The sequence below is a fragment of the Gallus gallus genome, chromosome 21 (genome assembly GCF_016699485.2).
Source record: "Gallus gallus isolate bGalGal1 chromosome 21, bGalGal1.mat.broiler.GRCg7b, whole genome shotgun sequence".
In the NCBI taxonomy this organism is placed as follows: Eukaryota; Metazoa; Chordata; class Aves; order Galliformes; family Phasianidae; genus Gallus; species Gallus gallus.
The window spans coordinates 1,296,652-1,319,333 of record NC_052552.1 but is presented as its reverse complement, the minus strand read 5'-3'; the positions used below and the strand labels follow the sequence as shown (position 1 = coordinate 1,319,333).

Below are 22,682 nucleotides of genomic sequence, written 5' to 3'. Positions count from 1 at the left end.
AGGCAAAGCAGGGGAGCTGTTTGTGTAACCCCAAAAGGCACAAATGCCATGGCTGTGTTCTCTCCTCATACTCATTCCTGTCTGCTCTACGGAGCTCATTCCCTTACTACAGACATTTACTGCTCTCTCTGTCTCCATTCTGTGTGCTGTACTTCCTTCACAAGACGCAGGCAGGCTGTAAGGAAAGTGGGGAAAGTGCAGATGGGGCCCATAAAAGTTACCCAGCGCACTACTGTGGTGGCTTCCAACGAGTAAATCACCTTCCAGCATTAGTTATCCTCATTTACCAGCAACACCTGGGATGCTGCTGTCATGATCAAACTGAGAGTAATTGCTGCTTGGTGTTCGTATGGTTTATTTGGGGTTTTGCTACGTGTATAAATATTTTCTATTCCACTTGATAATGAATAACCAAAATGCTCTGGGCTCAGGTTTGTTAGCAAACTTTTTATGAAAGCTCCCACACTTTATTTAAGAAAGGATCAGGTCGATGATTCATGAAGAGCCTGACCAGTCTCACCTGCTAGTCCATGGCTGTGTAATTAAAAACAAAAACAAATGCAAAACAAATGGAAAAAAAAAAGAAGACAAATGTATGGCTTCTTTTGTTCCTCCTGTTTACGTGATTTGTTCTTGCATGGTTTAACTTTTTCGGCCTCTTACCTGTCTCTTGCTTTGTTTTTATATTAGGAGTATTTCTGGCGATGTCAGTGAAGTTCCCTGTGTGCAGCTCTGGAGGAACCCATCGCAGGCAGCTCTGGAGCTCTCTGGTGAGTAATGAGCATGCTGCACATAGAAGTAGATTCAAATTCTCCTTGTGAATATTCACTGTTAAAAGATCAGTTATCAGTGTCCATGCTGTTTGGTACTCAGAAATACAAAGCTGGCTTAGTAGTAGGTGTTCATTGCACCACAGATGTAGGCATAAGGAGAGGAGGATCTCTAGCTTCATTTATACTGCAAATGAAAACAATCATAAAGATACAAACCACCAAGGTGCAAAATGAGGTTTCCAATTCATAAGCACAAGCCACCAGGAGTTAAAACCTCTTGGTTTCTTCCCATAGTGCCCCAGGCAGTAGTTTTCATATATATTTCTCCATGGTCAGAAGTCAGAGCAGACCACTGCTATGTAAGACCTTGACTTTTTTTCCCTGACAGTTACAATTATTACAGCCCGGGGGACTCATTTTCTCAGTCTGGCCACCCGCTGACCTAGCCTGCAACCAGAATACACTTTAAAACAAACAAACAACAGCTCTGCTCCCCTCTCTTTGCTTCTCCTCCCCCAGCTCTGGAATATTTTTACACCGCACCCCTTGCAAAAGGATATTAGCCACTATTGCTGAAGGCACAATCACATTATCAGCACCATTCTCTCTCTCTTTCTCCCTCTCCTCCCCCCAAAGATAAATTTTTTATGTTGCTATTTTCTTCTCTTTTGTATTTGGCATTCGATATTTACTTGATAAACTGCAGAGCTGCTACTAAATGGGCCCTGATACAACTTAATAAATACATAACAGCATCCAGACTGCACTGTATTACTTCGCTGTGTCCTGGGCTGCTAAGGATCCTTGGAGATAATGTCAGCTAAATAAAAGTTATGCCTTAGCACAGGGAAAAAAGATACTTATTTATTCTGGAATAATTGCTTATGCATTAAATGAGTGCTGCTGCTGTTGAAACGAGCTGCCTGGTATTCCTGGCTGTCCCACTCTGTCTTTCTGAAGTGCACACATGCGCTGTGTTTCTCCCTCGCGTGCACAGAGCCTTGCTGTGCTGAGCATCTATTCTTCTCTGATGAATACGTAAGTAATACACAACTAACACGTTTTTACTGGGAGATTTTCCACTGTTCTAGCCAGGAAATGGCCACAAGCAAAACCTTGACATCTGTAGGTTAAACTTTTAGAAAGAAGTCTGTGTTTGGGTGCAGTGCTGAACTGAGGCGCGATTCAGTCTGTGAGTGTGGCAAGACCCAAACACGGGCTGGGCCTCACTGCAGGGAGATATGAAAGTGAGGAGATGTAGTAAAAAGTTACAGATCAAAGCTGACACGGGAGTAATTTTCCTCTTGAAAGCACAAGCTTTGCTCTGTTCTTCTGTTTCCATTGTCACGTTGTGATACATCCAATCCTTTTATTGCCAAGCTTTTAGCATCTTTAGATTCTTCTTTTATTTTTAATACCAAAACAACTTAAAGCAGGTAGTTGCTAATCACTTAATGCACAAAACATTACTCCCACGTCTGCAGGCACTCCTCAGCTGTGGTTAATTGATAGGAACCACCATTCCGTGTCCCGGAGAAGCATACGTGTTTGTGGGATGACCTGCTTTCCCTGTGATAACGTGGGTGGAGAGGATGCATGCTTGCTTAAACACATAGACACTACAGGGGTGCATTCAGGAGTCTTTCCTATAACCTCCTCTTCACTTTCCTTTTCTAAAATGGCTGGATTTTCTTTACTGGAGTCTTTTCCAACTGTGTTCTAATTGCTGAAACCAGCAGCATAAAATACCATCAACCAAAATGAAGTGCAGCAGACTCCCACAAGCTGCAAAAACTTTGCAACACAAAGCCACTTCACAAAGAGTTTAGCTCTATAGAAACCACAGTGAATGCTATGAAGAATCCCAGAAAACTTTGCACGATGCTTCAAAATGCACCGCAGGGATCCGGTGCTTGTTACCTCCTGACACCATCTTTCTGTAAGGGAAAAAGCGCAGAGCGGTTACCCCGGGGTCTGCGCATTCAGTGCTAATATTGCAACGTTTCACGTCTCACAAAGAAGCCAGCAAGGACCTTTGATTGTCCCTGTTGAAGCTCCCGGTAAGGAGCAGGTCACTTCTCTGCAGCCCTCTGAGCTGGATGTGTGGGCACTGGCGTGCCCACTTGACAGGTGACTGGTGTACCAGACGGGGTTGTCAGTGCTGCTGGGGGTTATCTGCATTTAGCTGCAGGCAGGAACTGAACCACAATGAGCATTAGAAAAGCTCACTGTTCCTCGTTTGTTTAGAGACAAGCCATCTCAAACGTGTTTGAAGCCTTTTTTATTGAATTCACACTCTTGTGCCAAGCACTGAAAGATTTACTTTGGCTATTGCTGTAAGATGGAAAGCATATGAATGCGTGGCTGTCTGCCAGCCATGGGTGAGCAGTGAAAGGTCTGCCACAATGGACGGTTACATGGAACAAATGTGAATGCACCGGGCAGACGTGACTAAAGAAAGGCCTTGGCGTTCAAAGAGCCGTGTGAGGCTTTATCCAGTGCCTGAAGGAGGGTCGAGAGATAACACGGCCAACCTGCAGAGTTTTCAGCTGCAGTGGCTGAGGAGCAGTGAGCTACAGGTATGTGTGTGTGCCTGCGGGAGCAGCTGCCCGGCTCTCCTTGCAGCTCCTGCAGATGCCATCTGCAAAGGCAAAGGCCCACATGGGCTTCCCCAGTGCGGGGCGCCCCGAGTGCTGTTGTGTATTCCTTGCAGATGTTGCCATAATTTTGTTGTGGTACAATTTGACATACGACTCCCTGCTGCATCCGAAAGGGGAACATTATCTCAATTAATGTTTCACAGCAAACGTGGCACTGATAGTATTCATGGGACTAAGGACTATTACCATTCGCGTGGTGACTGGAACAAGAATTATGACTACGTGTGTTTTCTGCTGCAAAATTTGCCCTCGGGCTCTTTTTTTTTCCTCCTTTTTTTTTTTCCTTGTGACAATGTTCCCTTTTTCTTCCTCCTTCTGTTTTGATTTCTACTTAAAGTTTTATGGCTCTGTCCCCTCCAGGGTGCTATTATCTTGTATGCTAATAGGGCTATGCATATTCTATTAGCGTTGTCAGTGTGAGATAAGAGGCACATTCTGTAAGGAGCACTCAGGGGGTAATAATCACAGCAAGGGGTCTCAATGTTAGTACATTATCAGTCATCTTCACATTTCAGTGGAGCCTGTTTATGCACCTCTTCAGCTGTGCAACTCAGACACTGAAAATTGCTGAATGTTTACGGAAACTGTTGTAGGGGAACATAATGAGATTTGAGATTGACTTGATAAAGGAGCCTTCTCCCTTGTTGCTTCCAGATACAAGATGTTCAGAACTGTATGCAGTAAGTAGGATAATATGTTATGTGGCAGTTAGCAGCCAAAAGCAGGCTCGGATCTGTATTTCAAGCAGTAGAGCTATCTAGGAAAAGAATTCAGAAGGGTTCCCCACCACCACTGGTTCTTCAGAAATTTTTCTTTCTCACTTTTCTGAGTGGTAACGCAGAAATGAGCACACCTGGTGCACATCAGTAGGAAGACTGACGATTTGTACACCCTTTAGTCTTGAACTTGAATGTAGGCTCACAGAAAGAAAATGAGTGACGGCGCACAAAGGGCAGATGAGTGACCGCTGGCAGTACTTCGTTAGTTAGATACCATTCCTTGATTGCAGCGGGGACCAATGGTACATGAAAGAGGTGTCCTGCTGATGCTGCAGGCCGGCAAGGCAGGTTGCTGCTGCTGGAAGTGCCTGTTGTTCCTCCCGGTCTGCTTGTCATAAACGTGGTGCCTTTTTGCAGAGCGCAGGAATAGAGCCTGATGAGGAGCAACACAGAGTGCTGGGGTGAGGAACTGCTGGGGCATTCAGAATGCAGGGACAGACAGTTCTTGGAGACAGACGGGGAACTTTTACAATAAAACTTTTCCTTTCTGCAAATAGAAAGCTAAACATCCTGTCACGGGCAGAGCCTTTAGGAGAGCCTTAAAGTGTTGCTCGGTATAAATATGCAAGTTCCTAAGTGCAGAGATGCCTAGCTAATTCCTGGGAAGCTGCAGTTATATGCTGGCTACAGCTGAACAATCATAACAAGGAGGAAAGGGCTGTGTTTTGGATCACTTCTGTAGTACTTAAGATTACACATGGATATGAACACTCCTTACTTTAAAAATATTTGTCCTTGACATTTCCAGACACATGGCTCACACCAAATGTATTCAGCTCCATCTCCTGAGGGTCTTGAGATTAAAACCCCTGCTTTCTCACCTTGTGATCTGGCATTAATAGCTGATAGAAAAATCACATACATGACTGACATCTTCCTAGAAATGTGAGACTGTGGAATTAATGAATGCCATGCTGGAAAGCAGGGGTCAGTTTGGAAATAGGATTTCTGTTGCCAGCCATCCAGTCATAAACTGGACAATCTGCCGCTCATTTTTTTTCTTCAGCATTGAGGAAAATTGGTCTGGAGAATAAAGCAGTCAGAAAATAAGTAGCTATGTTTCCTTGGCCACTGGAGGTTGATGGACTTTTACGGCTTGTGGAAATGGGGCTGACTTCTGTGTTACAGAAGAGATGTTAGCGCGTTCTTTGTGACTGCTGTGTTCTTCATCCTGATGTTATCTGCAGGAAAAAAACGTGCAGGTCTGCAAAGCTGAGGTTTCTATAGGCTCAGGCTGCTCAAGGAACTGCTGGGCGGGCACTGGGGCACCGTGAGCCCCAAGGGAAAGGGTACCCCTGCCCTGCATGGGGAGAGCAGGCATTTCCAGCCCCAGAGGGCAGCAGCTGATAGAGCCAGAGAGAATGGGCCGTGGAAAAGTCTGTTCTCTGTGAATATAAATGCTTATCTCAATGAAAAAATTGCACTTTTCTACAAAGCAGAAAGTTTCATCACGGAAAGAATGGATTTTGTTCGTTTTTAGCATGCGCCCAAAACTCGGAAGCATTTGTTTTGTGGGAGACCCATTTCTTCCTTCCTTTTACTTTCATTCCATGATTCTGTTCTCTGCCTTCATTCAAAAGCAAATGACAAAGTAGATAAAAAGGAGCTGGGAGAGAGGGTTGGAGAGGCAAATCTTCTGGTTGCACTTTGTTCTTGCTAAAAACCAGGAATATCTGATTGAAAAACCCACCAGCACCAATTCTGCAAACACCCTATCTGAGAATGACACACCATTCCTCACTGCTCTGCTCAGGTGGCTCTCACCGCCTCTTGGCTCTGCTGCAATCATATCTGCTGCACACCGCAGGGAAACTGCAGGACTGAGCGCCCGCTAAGCCAGGAAACGAACGCAGGAAGGGAAGGACTGGATGTCTTTTGCTGCTCTTTCTGCATCTCATCAGGAAAAAAAGCTCACTTTGGGCTCCCTCTAAGTGTCTTTCTGCCTATAGGTGTGATCAAAGGAAGGTTTAGTTTCGTCAAAGGAGGTCTGTATTCAGCTGATGCAGTGACTGTAAATAGATTTGCTTTATCAAAAGTCATAATATCAGCGTTTATTAAAAGAATAAAAGCAGGGAAGGATGTGAAGACACATCTGTGTGATGCATTCTGGGGGCTCATGATTGTTTCAGAGCAACTTCTGGAAAAATAACTCCCAGTGCAGTGTGTGTGCCTCAGCCTGTGGGCTCCGTATGGGAGAGCTGGAAGGGCACTGTGCTCCCCGTGTGCTGCAGGCAGCGCTGCCCTGCCCGAGCTCTGTGACTCGTGGCAGCTGCCCTGGAGCTGGGAGAGGAAACGGGCCCAGAGCCACTGGTGTGTCTGAGAGCCATCCCATGTTGATCAGTGAGCGTATGGACGCTGCGCGGGGAGAAATGTGGAAGCAATTACTTTAAGAGCCGTCTTTTGGGCAATTCCCAAAGAGACATCAGACCCTGTATTTATGAAGCCTATTGCATCGGGCCCTAATGAAGCAATTAAGCAAAGGGTCCTCTGTGTTTGATCTAAATGTGGTAATTTTTACAAAAACATCGCCGAGTGATAGATACCCATAACTCAGAGTCCTTAATTGTACTTAATTTGTTTGGAATACGAATGTGCATTTAATTAAGCTGGGGCTTTGCCCACATGTTTAAAGAAGGGCTGTCAAGGAAAATTAAGACCCAGTTTGTTTTCAAAGTTACTGGTTTTTATCAGGGCAGGACAGCGATCTTCGAACAGAAGGTTACAGATAATTAGGCAGAGACCTCAAGCCAAAAAAAAAATGCAGAGACACTGTACAGCTGAGAAAGCAGGAAGAAAAACTCCTTGATGAAGAAACATAAGAATCGGCTGTTCACGTAGCAAAGTCATGCATGGCTAGGATTTGGTAAATGTGACCTGCTGCTCAGAATGTGCTCTGCCTTCTTAAACTTCAGCAGTGTGGATGGAGCCCGGCTGCGCTCTGCGGCTCCAGCACCAGAATTCCTGCTGCTCTTAAGGACCACTGAGAACCGATGGCATCTCTGTCAGATGACAGTAAAGCAGCAATGGCAAAAAGCATTTTTCTTGCTTGCTCAAATGATCTTAATCTAAAGGACTGGCTTTGAAAGCTGGCTTTAAAGTTGTCTCTCCCAGTCATGGAAATAGAGGAGATGTTTTTCATCCTTCTGGGAAGTGTATCAGTCTGATGAGAGGAAAGGGAGTTTGGTCCCGGATCCCTCGTGCTTTTAACGTGCTGATACTTCTCTGGAAAGCAGCAGAATGCACTCTGTTACACGAGCAGCAATATTTCAGTTAAGTGACAAAAGTGGAGGAAAGCATGTAAATAAAACTGTTGAGGCATCTGTGGATTTAAATCTGTTTGTTTGTTTGTTCTTTCCTTTATTTAGTGGAAAAATAAAGAATGAAGTTAAAAATGGATAATGCTTCCACACTTGTGAAGAGGAGACACATTTAGATTCTGAAGAATTCATTCCTCAGCACAGCAGCAAACGGAGCCCATTGGTGTGCACTGCGAGCTCCAATTTCTGTGAGTCCTGCAAGACTCACGCGCTGGTTATCAAGCTTCTCAACGCTGTCATTTTGAATGTCATGGGGAAGCATTCATGTCAAGAGATCCTTATTGTGGAAAATAGTTTTCTTGGTGTTATCTTGCAGTCTAAATAGGTTAGAGGGCCGACAAAGAACGCTGTGCACACATTGCTGGTGAGCAGTGAGGTACGTCACAAGGAGAGCGACCTGTCTGCAACACGACGGTGCGTCTGCTGCAGCTGAAGACTGAACCCACATTCCCTGCACTGTCTGAATTGCCAAAGTCACACTGGGAGTGTTCAGCTGGGCTACCACTCTGATGGCGGGGCAGCACTCCTGGGTTACGGATCACAAAACGTGGAGAGTCAGGAGAGTTTGTAGAGGTGTACCCATGGAGGGTGGTGTTATCTCCTGTTTCGGAATCTGCCTGTAAGTGAGGAGCTGCTGAATGAAGCTGGCATCTCCCTGGGAGATGGTACCTGGCCCTCTCTGCTTGGGTGGCTCCATTTAAAAGTTGGCAGAATACCCAGAACAGCATCAGAATTAATTTAGTAGAAAATTAGTTGACTTAAAGTAAACAGAATGAAATAAAATAAATCCTATGGTATTAGAGCCCTCTTGGCCGGATTGCTGCATGCCTAGCACAGATTTATGGCCTGCTGTTGCTAGAACTTTGAAAAGGCTGTGCAGTGCACAAGAACCCTGCAAGGCCTGCTCCAGGGAGCGCCCAGCAGCACAGGAATGGGGAGGTTTGGAGGTCCCCCACGATAAGATGCTGGAGGGGAGGATGCCATGGGAGAGCAAGAAGGGGCTCAGTGGGAATGGGGAGGCAACACAAAGGCAAGGTGCTGATCCAGCGTGCCTACCCAATCCAAGGCACTCCAAGGAGGTCTCTCATTCTGATGGATCTGCTAAGCACGTTGAACCAGTTTGCACATGCGAGGCCAGAACACAATCCTTCTCATGGTAAATGGGAACGTCAGCTGCTTCGCTCTCTTACTGGCGTTTAAAATTTTTGCAGCAAATAACAGAAAATCTGAAAGGACATCAGAAATGGATTTAAAGGACTCCAGGGAAATCAAACGTTTCCTGTTCCAACAGCTTCTTTATCATAACTTGCTTTCTCAGTCTCTGAATGATGTTCTATTAATCCTGGTGTGCAGTGATTACTATTAGATGCAGAGCTGGATTGAACCTCAATTTGTGAAATAACCTTTTCTCTGTCTTCTATAAGTCCAGCATGGCAAATTTTGGATAGAGGTCTACTGACCAAGTGGATAATTGTGTTCCAATGCATCCTGTGAATAATGCAGACAAAAAACCTTAAGTGAATAATTCATTTTGCCTCCAATCAGTTTGAATTAGTCTATTCATGTATGTATCCTTTCCAGTCTGCCTGTCTCTGTGCATGCATGTATTTACATAGCAATGTTGTAATTCTCAGGTACTTAAATATCAAATAGCTGCTACTTCGTGCATATGTTCCTGACTATTCTGTGTAGTTGCATACGTAAAAGTCAGCATTCTATATTGTACCGTATGAAACGTGACACATCATACTCATTGCTGCGTTGGCTAAGATTAATATCAAAAAACCTTCAAATGCAGGCAAATCTTTTTGGCCTGGCAATGGATTACAGAACAAATCTTTTGGGCTCTTCAATGTTCAGATGCAAGTTTTCAGCAGTGCTGTATGTTGCCAAAGGTACCTTACTTTTACCCTGGCAGCAGCTTCTGGGTCCTCGTAGGTCAAGCACAGCCTATGAGCAGGAGGAAGCAGTTGGCTTTGGAGGTGGGGGTCCTGGAGGGGTATGGATAGCACTGAAATTGCCTGTGCATCACTGATAGCTGCCTGCAGCTCAGGAGCCTTCATCTGAAAAGCAGAGGGAAGGAGCTGATTTCCTGATGGAGTGGCCAAAGCTTGGGGATGTTCCCAATGGAATGGGCTGTGCGTCCTCCTGCCTCAGACAGACAACAAGGTGTGAGCACACAGCTCCTAATGGGGGCTGGCAGATGGTTTATCTTTGCCTGAGAGGTGCTGCTCTGCAGAGAGAGGCGGATGCTCGTTTTTATTCCTTGTTGTGGGCTTTTCAGTTTCCAGTCCATTACAAGTGACATAGCTGATGAGGAGCCTGTCTGTCAGCACTGTCCCTGGAGGGGCGAATCTTCATCCCTCCCTGCACTCAAACCACAGCTGCCTGCACGCAGTTTTCGAGATCATGCTGGGCACCAGGTGAGGGCGTCTGTGCTGGAAGCCCTGCCAGGCCCTGTGCCACACACCCCTCTTAGCTCTGAGCGGGCCATGGCAGCTCCAGAGCAAACCTCTTCTCTACTGGCGATGTCATTGCCCATGAAAGAGAACAGGCGACAAAACTCATGTCTGATATTCCAATAATTATTTTCCTAGGGTTGATCCCTATCCTGCAGCAACACCGTTAGGAAAGTTATATGGCAGACTGACTTGAAATAATTACCATCTAGAGCTAGCAGTCTTCTCAATTCATAGAAATCTTCATTTATAATTCAGGGATTGGAGGAACTGAAGCAACCTTTCTGCAGGATGGCGCATTGCTCCACTGTTTGTCTGACAGACCCGTGTTAATTGCCCTGCGTGGTTTTGATATAGAGCCAAGAATGGGTTGTAGAAAAATGTATATCACTAAAACTTAGGTCCCCAAAGTCAAAAGTAAAACAAACAGTGAGAGATGATTATCTGAAGCAGGCCCTTACTAGCTGCACACAGACAAAAGTCATTCCTATGTTTTGTTTTGCTTTTATTTTTGTTCCTTTAGACCAAGTAGTGTTGCTGTCTGTATTTGGGAATGTCTTGAGTTGGGCAGACGGTGCATCTATTCTGCTTTATCCCTTTTCTCTTCTCTTTGAAAGCCCGTGGCTTGCTCTGGGTGGACTCTTTGTGTGGCCTTCAGAGAGTCACTTAACCTTCCTGTGCATCAGTTTACTCATTTGTAAAAGGAGTATTATAATAATAGGCACCCCTTAGGGGCTCTTCCAGATTTCAATAATTAATGCTGGTAAAGCGGTTTGTGAGCCTTAGATTAAAGGTGCTAAATAAAGGCAATATATAAATATTTTTTACTCCAGCTCTTTATAGAAAGAGCAAAGCGATAGCCCGATAACTCTTGGATTTATAGCTGGGAGTTAATGTTACTGTGCTCAGAGTGGATTTTAATTTCTGTGGTTCTGATTCAGCAGAGCTCTTAATTCCATCCTTAATTTTAGCAAGGCCCATTAATTTCCAGATGCATGGCTCCCAGCCTGGGATGCTTTGTTGCATTGGTTCCTTTAAGAGCGGTGCTGGACAAGAAGGATCAGCTGTGCATGTATGTGCATACGTGTGTCCATGTGTGTTCAAGACCTCAGCGAGAGCATCACTGCAACCAGAATACAATCAGCAAGGTAGCAAAATTCATCCAGGATGTAAATCAATAAATGTAACGGGAGAGAAACTACAAGCTGTGCATTTCCACGGAGGCTGAGGTTTGTGGGATGGATGGACGCTGCTGAGCATGACCTAATGCCGCAGGAAAGAAAAGCAACCACAGACCTCAGCATCTGAACAGCCTGAATATTGAACCAGAGGTCCTTGAGTAATTGTCCTTTCTTCACTCTGGGGGTGAAAAGGGTACATTAGACATTCACTAGCTGCAAATGGCACCTGACATCTCTTTAAGTGAAAGTCAGCTCGGAATTTTTTTTAATGGCCAAGCATAAATCTTTTAAATTATAAATCAATAAATAGTTAATTCAATAATAGGAATCTTTTAAATATTTAATGAGTCATATGCAGAATGGCTCTATAACTGGATGTTGATGGAACTGTGTCAAAGGAATTTGAATCAAACTTTTCTAAACTCCCCATATTAAAATAGTTATTGATTCAAACATAAACTATGAAGACTGCTGCAAAAGCAGGGGGGGAGGGGTTCAGGGTTAGCATACATTTTCTCACCCAAGAAAATGTAGAACTAGCAGCTTATTTTGAGTCATGTATTCTTGAGCCTTTTGGGTCGTTTTAGTGCTGCCAGAACAAAGCTGAGTAAGAACCTATGCAGACAGCATTGTGTGTGTGTGCATATCCATTAAAATTTTGTTTCAGTGGCAGCTATGGCCTTAATAAAAGCAGTGGCCATCTGCCTCTCGTTAAAGGATTCTGCTAACCAGCCCTGACATCGATATCCTGAACTGTCTCCGTCTGAAACTGCCCCAAAGTTTTAATTTCTTTACCAGAATTTCCATGTGGAAGACAGTGGGAATTGTACCTACAGGTGCTAGACCTCAATTAGCTGCTTTCCAGTTGTTTTCTGGGGGAGATCGGTAGTCAGTGTCTACTGCTATTAGCTCCGTGCTGCGCCAAGTCAGCAGTTGTATTTCTAAGTTCCCTAAACTGGAGGAATCTCGTGCTTCATCCTGCAGACCGCATCTATGGCACAGCAGATCCTGCATCTTCACATACTGTGGAGTCCAACCTTTACTGCCAAAGCAATAGTGTAGCTCTCGTGCCTCTCTCCTCAGCTGGCAATGTGGACACGGGCGCTCCTTCAGTGCTATTGCAGGGTTGGTGTTGGGCACTCATGGCAACCTTGGTTTGTGAATCGCTGAGCAGTCACTGTTGGTCTCTTCGGATAAAAGGATGGAAAGGGTGATGCTGGGAGCAGGATGCCCCCTGAAATAGTGCAGGGTGGTATCAGGAGCTCTGCCTCACTACACCTTACTGCACCCACTTCACAGATGGCTAAAAATGGTTGTGTTCTGAGAAGGCAAAACTGCACTGTACAGATTTCATCTCACTGCCTTCGAGGGGTAGCCAGGCAAAATGGTGCACTGCCTGGGGCAGGCCCTGCTGTTGGCTCTGTGCATGCACCAGTAGTCAGTTTGGTTGGTTCAGTATCTGTAGCAGTTCAGAGTTTCATTTGTATTCTGCACACCTCCGCTCTCCCCTCTCTGTGTATGTATATCCATTGAGGCTGCCTGCATATCCTTGTGGTTGTTCTTTTTTTCCCCAGGATGACAGATACTGTAATAATGACAGTAGATTAATATCTCCTTAATCAGCCAAATGAACATGACATACAAGGGTGACAGTTCAATTTGCTGCTAACAGATTGTGCCTATCAGAGCCCTTCCATTCCAACTGATGTTTATTTCTGGCAGAGATCATATGGTTCTGGGAGGACCCCGGCTCCCACCAGCTCATAGACACCCATTAAATACATCGAGTACCACATAGGTGTTACTCACCCGCCTGTCAGGACACTGACTGCTTGGGAAATTAAATGAGCCTTGACACGTGCAATGGAGAGGCACTGTCACTTAGCTGGGCGAAGCGGCAGCATGTATTATTGACTATGTGCTGCTGCAGGTCCCTCTCTTTATTGCTTGTTATTTTTTGTTTGCTGGTGGACTGTTGGCTGCTGCAACACGGATCAGACACCGAGTCTGTCTCCTGGGGAGATGCATAACGAAGCATAATGGGGAGGAAGTGCAGACGGGGCATTAGTTTAGGCAGAAGCGGTCCATTACATCTTGGTCCCAGAACTGGCGGTGCTCGGGGTTTGTTTGCAGGTGGGATTTCAGGAGGATCTGGTTTCTAATTCTGAAATGCAATCTGCAGGCTCTAATTCAAATCTTTCTTTTCCTGCTTCCGGCGGCACTTCAGACGGAGTCGCCCCAGATACCGCACAAAGGGCTGCAAGTCCTCCCAAGGGCCGGCGCTGCTCCCCACCCGGCCGGGGTCCCTCCTCAGTCCTGCAGGCCCGTAACACAACACCGAGCCTGGATGGGCACCACCACCACATAACTGAGAGGAAGCTTGGAGTCTGTGGGCTGCACTTCGGTGCCTGCGGTGTCGGTGTTTGCAGCCCCGGCTCTGACTGAGGCCGAGGTGGCTCGCTGTGTGCTGAAGGCCTGGCTTTGCTGCTGATGTGTGAATCTGTCTTCTGCACTTACGGGTCTGATCCCGCAGCCCTTGCTGCTCCCTATGGGACCGTAATTGAACAGGAGAGTTTTCACTCGCTGGATGAACCCCAGTTATTTATTTTCATAGCGACTCAGGCCAGCCATCTGCCTGCTTTTGTTTAGACACCCTTGCAGTGCCCTTCCCGCGTGCGTGAAGCTGCTTAGTTTTGCTGAGTCCCGCCCAAAGACATAAATCATATTTGTAGACCTCTGCAACCCTCCTGCACGGACAGGGACGGCGCAGAGCTGAGCAGCGGGCTCACTGCATCGCGCCCTGCTTTTGGGATGGAGCTCTGCACAACTCCCAGCAGTCCCCTTCAGAGAAGCTGTGTTTATTTTTGGAAGATAAAATGCAAGTAGTTTCAGTAAGAAAGGTTCCAAGATAAAATTAACAATAAATTACCCAAACAATGACATTAAAAGATATCCATATGATTGTAATTATGGAGATAAATCCTTCCAATGGAGGGTGCTGTCATTTCCCATACTTGTTACAATTGCTGTCATACAAACGTGTTCATTATTTTTATCATTCTTTCTTCTTATTACGGGGTTTGTCATAGGAATAACTCATCAAGGTTTTATGACTAATAAATTCTCTAAATTACAGTCCAAGGATACATTACCTTATTTTTTTCCCCTCCATATTCTGTATTTTAATTGCCCAGATATTTCCCACTGCCTTTTTTAATGACTCATTAGGCTTAAGGGGAAAGAATAGAATTTAGTCCACCTGAGATTTTGCATTCAGTTCTGTGCACCTCAGAAGGGAACTGAGATATGACGGAGTAAAATGGGACTTGTGAGTCTCGAGAGAAGACTTTGGGTTTTAGGTATGAAAGAGCCTCAAAACCAAACCAAATAGAAGCACTGAGGGAAGTCCCAGCCCAGGAATCGATTACTGAAATTATTTGAACAATTATTTCTGATAAGAAATGCGTTTGAAATGTGCATGATTGTGTAAGGTGTAAATGCAGACGTAACCTTAATGTGTAGGTAGGTTAGGCAGCTCCGTAAGCATTGTGGAGCCTGGAGCACACACTGCCTGGGGTGGCACTTTTGGTCACACTGTTTTTGTGGGCTGAGCTCAGATGAGGGCAGACAGCAGCCCAATGGGCACAGCACCTCTCGGGCCCCTCTTCTGGAATAAAAGGGGGAAGAAAAGCAGCTTTGAGTTTGCTGAGCCCACTGCCTGTTCCAGCACTGACACAGTCTGTCAGAAACACGCTCCTGGACAACCTACCATGGTACCTGTTAAGCAAAGCAGGCCCCAAAATGCTTTTCCAAATGGCACTGCAGATGGCTTTCCTTCCTTAACTCAGGTAGCCATGTCTTGCAGGCAGGGATGCAAGCCTGGCCTTGATTTCAGATTGATGTGAGCCCCAAGGAAAATATCACCCACCAATTCCAGCAGCACAAAGTCCTGTCTTCTAAGTGGTGCTGGAGACCTGTCCACGTGGATGGACCACGGCTGTGATCCTCCTGCCTTGCTCACACGTGTGTGAGCAGCAGCTGCTGGCATCGTGGCAGGGCTGATCTGGGAAGCTCACTTCTTTCTCTCTTTACTTGGACAGCACTGTTGAAACGGTCCATCCTGTGGCTCACTGAGCTGCACAGACCCCACTGCAATGGAGGAGCTCTGTGCTGGGCTTACCGCACATTCGGGTGCAGGGGGTTTAATTGCTGTAAGCAGGCCCAAAGCACAAGTTCTGAGCCCACGGACTACAGGCTAACAAAAGCAGAATAGTTTTACGGCAGTGAATACCACACAAATCTCTCTAGAGGGGAGCAGAGAGCTATTTCTATGGGAAGGCTCGATAGTTTATGTGTGCTGCACAATCAGCAGCAACAGAAAAGCACTCTTTGTCAAGTGTGTTTCAGGTGGCAGCACAGGTTATGCTAGTGGCAAAATCCTTAAATATTCACCTCCATCACTGGCTCAGCAGGGTTTGGCTCTTGCAAAAGCTGTGCAGCACTTTTCCTGCAATTGCAGCTCTCTGACCAGAGCTCTTCTTGTGCAGAAACAGAGGGAGCTTGCAGGGAACCAGCTCTGAGCTGGGGGCTGCCTAATCAGGCCTGGAAGTCATAACGAAGGAGCCCGGTTATGGTGTCCGTGCTTCCAGGATGGCAGCTAATTGTTTCACAAATGTGAGTGTTATTCAAATGCACTTCCCAGCATTTTTCCTCCCTCTGCTGACCGTGAGCAGTGTGCTGTGAATGTCCGCTCATGCATGTTCAGAGATGGCACCGGGTGCCTCCTTGGGCTTCATTCACAAAATCACAGGTTTGGGAAATTGCTCAGTGTATTCAGTGCGGGGTGCAATCCTGCCTCACTGGAGCTGGTGGAAAAAAAGGCCATTAACTGCAAGCTGAGGTTTCAGAAAATCTTCTTTTCCACTAAAACTGATTTTTGTCGGTTCTTTTTTTCTTTTTCCTTCCCAAATCCTGAACGGGCACAATGTTCTAATCACCATGTAGATTTTAATTAGTATCCAGGCTTTTGACAGCACAACGTGTTTGTTTGTGTATACAGATCTGGGTTTTTCAACAATGAGGCTCGGAGTGGACACAGCTGACTGCTATGGCTCATGCCCTGGAAACCCGGCCTCACTTGTGGGTGCTGGAGAAGGTGGAATTGGTCCTGATTAGAGCATCAGCAGTGTGCAAACCTGAAATGCAGCTCAGTGCACAAATCTGTGCCACGTTGGCTGGGAGCAATCCGTACAGTGAGGTGTGGGTCACACCAAGAAGTCTGCTGCCCTGAAGGGCTCGGAATGCAGCCTCAATTAAAGGCTGAAACATCTGTACGTGTGTCTGCAGGCCGTGCTTTCTCTCTGATAACTCAAGTCCTGATGTACATTAACTGCTTAAAACCAATTTCATCACAGTTAAAATTGAATATGACTGTTGCTCTAGAAAATATGGCCTATTTCCTTTTACTAGTTAGCTTTTAAAGGTGTTTTACAATTCAAATGAGCCATGCAATTAAAGGTGACATTGCCAAAACTGGACAGACTAAAATTAGACATTCCTGCTGTGTGTTAGAGCTTGGCCCACATTTAGCTCACGCTGTCTTTGGGCTGTACCTGTCTGCTCCAATCTTATGAGTCAACAGGATACTGAAATGTTCCAGAATCCTGCCCTTTGTGTTTTTCTGTTCTTTCTGTCTTCCAGCATTACCTTGTCCTTCCTTCTCTGGTTAGCATTCCATGCTCAAAACCACACTCATGGGCACACACACGTGCACATACACCACTCAGAGCAGTATTTTAGCATTTCTGCATTGAGTTCAAGGAAGCACTTCGTAATTATTAAGCTTACTGACTCGACCCATAATTAGAAACAATCCTAGAGCAGGCAGCAGGGTGGCAGGCTTCTTTGCTAATAAACCGAGGTCCAAAGAGGAGCTTTAGCCATGCTAGATTCAGGCTGCAGTGCTTACACTTGCTTTGATCTCCGTAGCTTCAGTGGAATACTTTGGTTACAAGGCTGTCTTGAAAAAAAAAGATGATTTTTCCACCTGTGGATGAGAGCCTGGAGCAGCACAGTGGGTTTTGGAGTCCTTGAGGAACACACAGGAGTTCATTGGCAGCAGCAGTACCCAGAGCTCCCAACATCCCACCTTCCAAATAGCCCATAGCATTACTTAAATATGTAATTGTATGGTCCCTGGGTAATTGGTGACATGACTACCACTAACAATTAACAATAGAAAGCATTCTGCCATGGTTTGGAAACTGTGTGTTAGTGTGGAGACTGCTGATAATTCCTCTCCCAGCAGCTCAAGGCAAGTTAGAAAGTCAGAAGTGGGAACATCTCCCTGAAAACGCCCGTGGTTCTCTGAAAACGGGATAAGGAAAATTCTCTTTATTTCAGGCACAGCTGAACGCATTTAGGAATGACACACCTCGAGTTGGTGAAGTCAGGGAAGCCCCAGTTTAGTCCCCATGAGGGCTGGGAACTTGGGTTAGTTCTCTCAGCTTGGTTTTGTATCAGCGCAAGTGAACTGCATGACGTGATGGTACTCCTTTAGGTCAGGAGGGTGAGGAAGAATAATCAGCTTCTACGTAGGAAAGCAGGCCAGGTTTTAATATTTACAGTTGTGTACTCTGTGCACAGATGTGTGAGCACCTCAGGGTCTGGCACAGGAAGGATAGAGAAATGCTGTGGATGGGATTGGTGCAAAGAACTGAGGAACGTAACGCAAAGTGTGCTTGAAGTCACCCAGCGCAGCTCCCTGCCAGGACAGGATTATATGTTGCAGTGCATAATAATGTGGTGTTTGCATGGCACATACAGGGTTGTAGGTGCTTTACAGTGTGCTGTGGGACTGCTGGGCTATAAAATAGTGTGTAAATATGCTAGAAACTTGCTGTATTGCCTATCTGTTCTCCTAAGTGCCTTTCGCCGTGTATCATTGGAGTGCTAAAGCCTGTCCTTTGGAGCATGCACACAACCATCTGATTCCAGGAGCAATGAGCTATTAAAAAAAAAACCCAAAACACCAACAGTCACTTTTTAATGGCACCAGTTACGAGATCCAGGTCTTTTCACACCGGGCCAGTCATTTGAATCCAGACCAGGTTGGTAGTTATGTCTGCTGAATGACCTATATGAAAAGAGTTCTTGGTCTCAATCCAGTTCCTAATGGAAAGATGCCCAGGCTGCCGAAACGAGCATCGCAGCTGGCCTGGCCGGCAGCAGCAGGGTGAGCTGGGAGCACACTGTGGGGCAGGGCTCAGCCTCACCCCCCACATGGTCCCCAGGCAGGCTGAGGTGTGCTGGTGCCGGTGACACAAGGTGGCTTGCACTGCTTGCTCTGCTGTGCAGACACAGGGATAAACCCTTCCTCCTCTGTTTCAGTGGCACTGTCCCACTTGCTTGGGAGGCAGGGCAGGTTAGCTGGTGGGTTCTTGCTGCGGGGTGAGTGCTTGAGTTGGGACTGCTATCCCATGCCAGACCAGCTCCAGCCATACAGGGCTGTTCTGTACAAGGGATTCCTGGAGCGAGAGATAATTGAGGGCTGTTTCAACTGTGTAACAGTAACAGACATTAGAGTGCTTGTACCTAAGGGTGAAGGTTGAATTCAGCTCTTGGGCTCTCTTTCAGTGCCAGGACTGATGTCCCTTCGGAAGAGATGCCATAGTCCACAGTGGTTGTGGGTTTGATGGAGTAATTACTGCATGGCACGTGGTGCCCTTTGGGTTGTGCTTTTAAGAGGTCATCCTGAGCCATCTTTCTAAGCTGGCCTTTAAACGTATGAACCTGGTGACTGCTGTACAGAGGTTGACGTGTGGCCCTACTGACCCCAGAGAGTTTTTGGTCTGCACTGGATGCCTTTCTATTCATCCTGTGGGTTCGATATCTGGACTCAGAGCTCAGAGTGAGCCCCTGTGGTGTGGCTGCTGGAGTGGGACGGCTGCTGGGCACGGCATCTCCCCCCACCTCTGCCATCATGTCAGCAGGTACAACTGATTCCCTGGCAGAAAGACACGTAAATCCCAGTGTCAGGAAACAAAGCAGCTTTTAAACTTTAACAAGCAGGCTAATGGAAATGAAATACAAAGGAAATGGGAAAAAAAATATTGACTAAAATGTTTTTTATTTTGGTATTCCGCAGGAAGAAGTGTGTACACTAAATAATAAATAAGCCATGCGATGTTTTTACAGCTTCTTGCGTATGCGTGAATTCTTAAAACATGCAAAAATGTGGAATAGGCATTTATTGAGGACAAAAGAACTTATTTTATGTGCGGAGAGCAAGATGGGGAAAGCAGAGAGATGCATGTTTAATGGATTGCTGTTCGCAGAAGGGAGATATTTCCAAGTGTGAACATATTTGTAGACAAACCGATCTGACAAGTGAGCTCAGGGAAATGAATGGCAGCAGAGTTGGCCGGGGAAGCAGGATTTTGTTGTGAGGGTGCTCGTTAGTGCAAACAGTGCCTGCTGGGCTTTGGCAGCCGCCATGCCGAGTCCTCCAACTACCCTGGGAGTCCTCAGCCCTGGGCTTGGGTACATGAGAGGTCCTTGTACATAGCTAGCCAGAGGTACACGGCTTCTTTTCATGCCTTTATTGTAATTGGAGCCAGAAGGGACTCATTGCTGTGACCCTTGAAGTGTTTTTTAAGAGGGAGGGAGAGCACGGGGAGCTGCTGCAGGTACAGGGCTTCTTTTGCCTAACCCAGACCAGAAAGGTGGAGCATTTCTTTCAGCAGTGTAACAGGTACTGTGTGAAGTGCAATTGCAGTTGAAGAAAGTAAAGAATATTTTCACACTTATAAGGAGAGTGGCAGCCTGGAGGAGCGTGGCACGTGAGCTTATCAAGGGCTTTCTCCATGGCTAGCTTGGCCATGCCGTTGTGCTTGGAAGCAGCTGAAACCAGAGAAAGAGAGGCCTGTTGCCATGACTGGCAGGCTCTCATTATTTGCTATTCCATGGCTTATGGTTTAATGCTTGTTTAACTGGATATTTCTTTTTTTTCTGACTTTTGATTTCTTTTTGCCAACTTTATATTTTAATACATGTTTTTATGGAAATATTTATGGCGCACATGTTGCATATAAAACACCATCATAAAGCTTTTTTGCTTCAGCCCTGTTGAAATAAATGATGTTATTATTATAATAATTTCATAGGGTTATATCTGTTTGGTAATGAAAAAGACCTGTGGCTGCTTGAACCATCAACCCAAGCAGCTTTTACAGCTTTCTGTAGCTGCAGTGACCTCATGGAGCTGCTGAAACTTTTAAATACTCCGTTTCCCAGCTGAGGTGGGGACACAAAGGAGAATGAGCAGATGATAGATGTGGGACGTTTGCTTGCTGCCACGCAGCCTGTCTGCTGTCTGAGAGCTGAGCTGAGCCCAACTGCTGAGACTGTGTGGCCGCAGCCGGCTCAGCACGCTCACATTTGTGCCTCTGAGCAAGAACGGAGCTGAAGGAACGTGGGCAGGCAGGTGTGCTGTGCATGGCTAGCTCCTTTCTCATCTGGGATGCCAGCTAGAAGGGGAGCAAGTGTCCAACTGGATAGATAAGGGCTGGGTGTGTGAGCATCTGTTTGTGCAAGTTCATATCCAGATGCACGCCTGCATTCTCACAAGCTTTAGTGATAAATGTAAAAAAAGAGAGAGGCAAACAACTGTGAAGTACTGTGGATTTACAGGGGATTTTAAAAATTAATACTCAAACATGAAAATGCTTTATACAAGAAAGAACCCTTTTATTAACTTCTCCATCCTAGAAAAAAAGGGATAATGAATAATGCAGCTGCCCACCAGGACAACTGATTTGCTGAACAAGTGTAAAATAAATCCGAGGGAGAACGAGTCCAGATCCATGGAGAGACAGACGCAGGACAGCTCCTGAGTCCAGCAGCTTGTGCAACCCAATGAAACTTGTCCACGGTGATACCTTGGAGGCTTTGCCATGAGGTTGCCTTTTGCTGGTGCTTTGTGCCTGGGGAACGCTGGACTTCCTTCGTTTTGCCACAGTTCACAGTCTGAAACTTCGTCCCTCAGCAAAGTCACAGCTCAGCTGAAGTCACATGAAAAGCCGTGGGATTAAATCGTGTGCTGGAGAGCTTTGCTAGTTAGAACTGGTTTGCCCAAATCTGTTCTGTAGAGAAATAACTGCCGTAGTTATCCCAGAATAACCCCGAGACATAAGCCAGTACTTAGTCTTTAATACAGAATTCAAATAGCACTAGAGATTGTAAAAGAATTTCAGAATCACGTGGCATTTTAGAAGCAGCTACATCTGCAAAAGCACCTGCTGCGTCCTATTTGTTCTGTCTGTGATAGAATGGTCAGTGGCTGAAGCAAAGCTGACACCAAATCTCCCAGGCAGGAGGACGGCGTGATACCTCTAATAGGTCAACATCATTATCCCTGGTGACCCAATTCTCCCTTTTAAGTGAGGTCCCTCTACTCCTAGGAGTATTCTGGGGCTGACTTCATAGCTGTAGGTGAATCAGATCTCAAGATGAAGATGTAGGAGATACCTTTGCTTCTTGCAAAGGCTGCTGAAGGCAGGGAACGCTGCTTGGAAGTGGTGCTGCTCTCTGGTTCTCACAGAAGGCCCATGCTGCCTGCCTGCCACTCTCTGTTTGACCCATGTGGTAGGGCTGAGCATAGGTGGGGTGAGGAGGAATTCCTAGCAGAAAGGACTGGTGTTTGCTCACTTACCAGTTGGCTTCAGACTGAAATTCATTTTGCTGCCCTTGAAGCAACCTGGTCATGGCTGTGTGGTCCACTTGGAGACCCAATCCTGTTTCTGGTTCACAGGAGGTGCTCTGCACAGACTAAGCCCTTTTTCTGCCATGCTATAAAAGAGTTGGGTTTTGCGTACTGCGCTTTGGAATGAGCCCCTCGGAGGAACAGGCTCCATAAAGTTTTTATAACCCATATTTTATAAGGTATAGTGAGTTGGACGAAAAGAGCTTTTTCATGTGTCTGTATGTGCATGTGAATCAGAGCTCATACACAGGTAATTCAGCCTGGCAAAGTAGGCTGGACCACAGTCTTGATTTCTGTGTAAGCTGGCCTTTAGGGCATGGATGAAAGCCTGTGGGGAGTAGTGTGGCAATGGTCAGAGAGGTGATAAGAACCATTTACCTTCATAGCAGGAGGAAGAACTCTCCTCGTGCTGGCCACCATGTCCTCATGTGATGCAGTATGAGAGTTTTGCCAGTGAGTAATGCTCGTAAAGTGACTGTTTCAGGTTTTTGCACCTTAATCTGGTCATGAAGGGTGGTGCAGGCACTGCTGGTGAGTGTGAGTGCGAAAGAGCAAACAACATGAGGGATTTTTTCTTCCAAAATGACAAAGCACACGAAACATTAACACATCTTTCATCTGGAGGGCTCTACAGGAGCCAACCTTTCCATTTACAACCCAGCCTTCTCACCTGAGTGTCTTCTGGAAACACCTTATGCTTTCACTCACTAGAAATTAAATGATGTATCTAATACCTCCACCTCAGGCAAAA

At 46.0% G+C, this 22,682-nt stretch overlaps 1 protein-coding gene across 2 annotated transcripts in view; it reads left to right on the top strand.

The window, feature by feature from the left end:
• Positions 1–22,682, top strand: part of PRDM16 (PR/SET domain 16) — a 398,575-nt gene that overhangs the window by 108,689 nt on the left and 267,204 nt on the right. For both annotated transcript variants that reach the window (XM_025142614.3, XM_004947378.5), the window contains exon 7: positions 691–770. The gene's annotated coding sequence lies outside the window, so the exon portion shown is untranslated. The remainder of the gene's footprint in view (positions 1–690; positions 771–22,682) is intronic.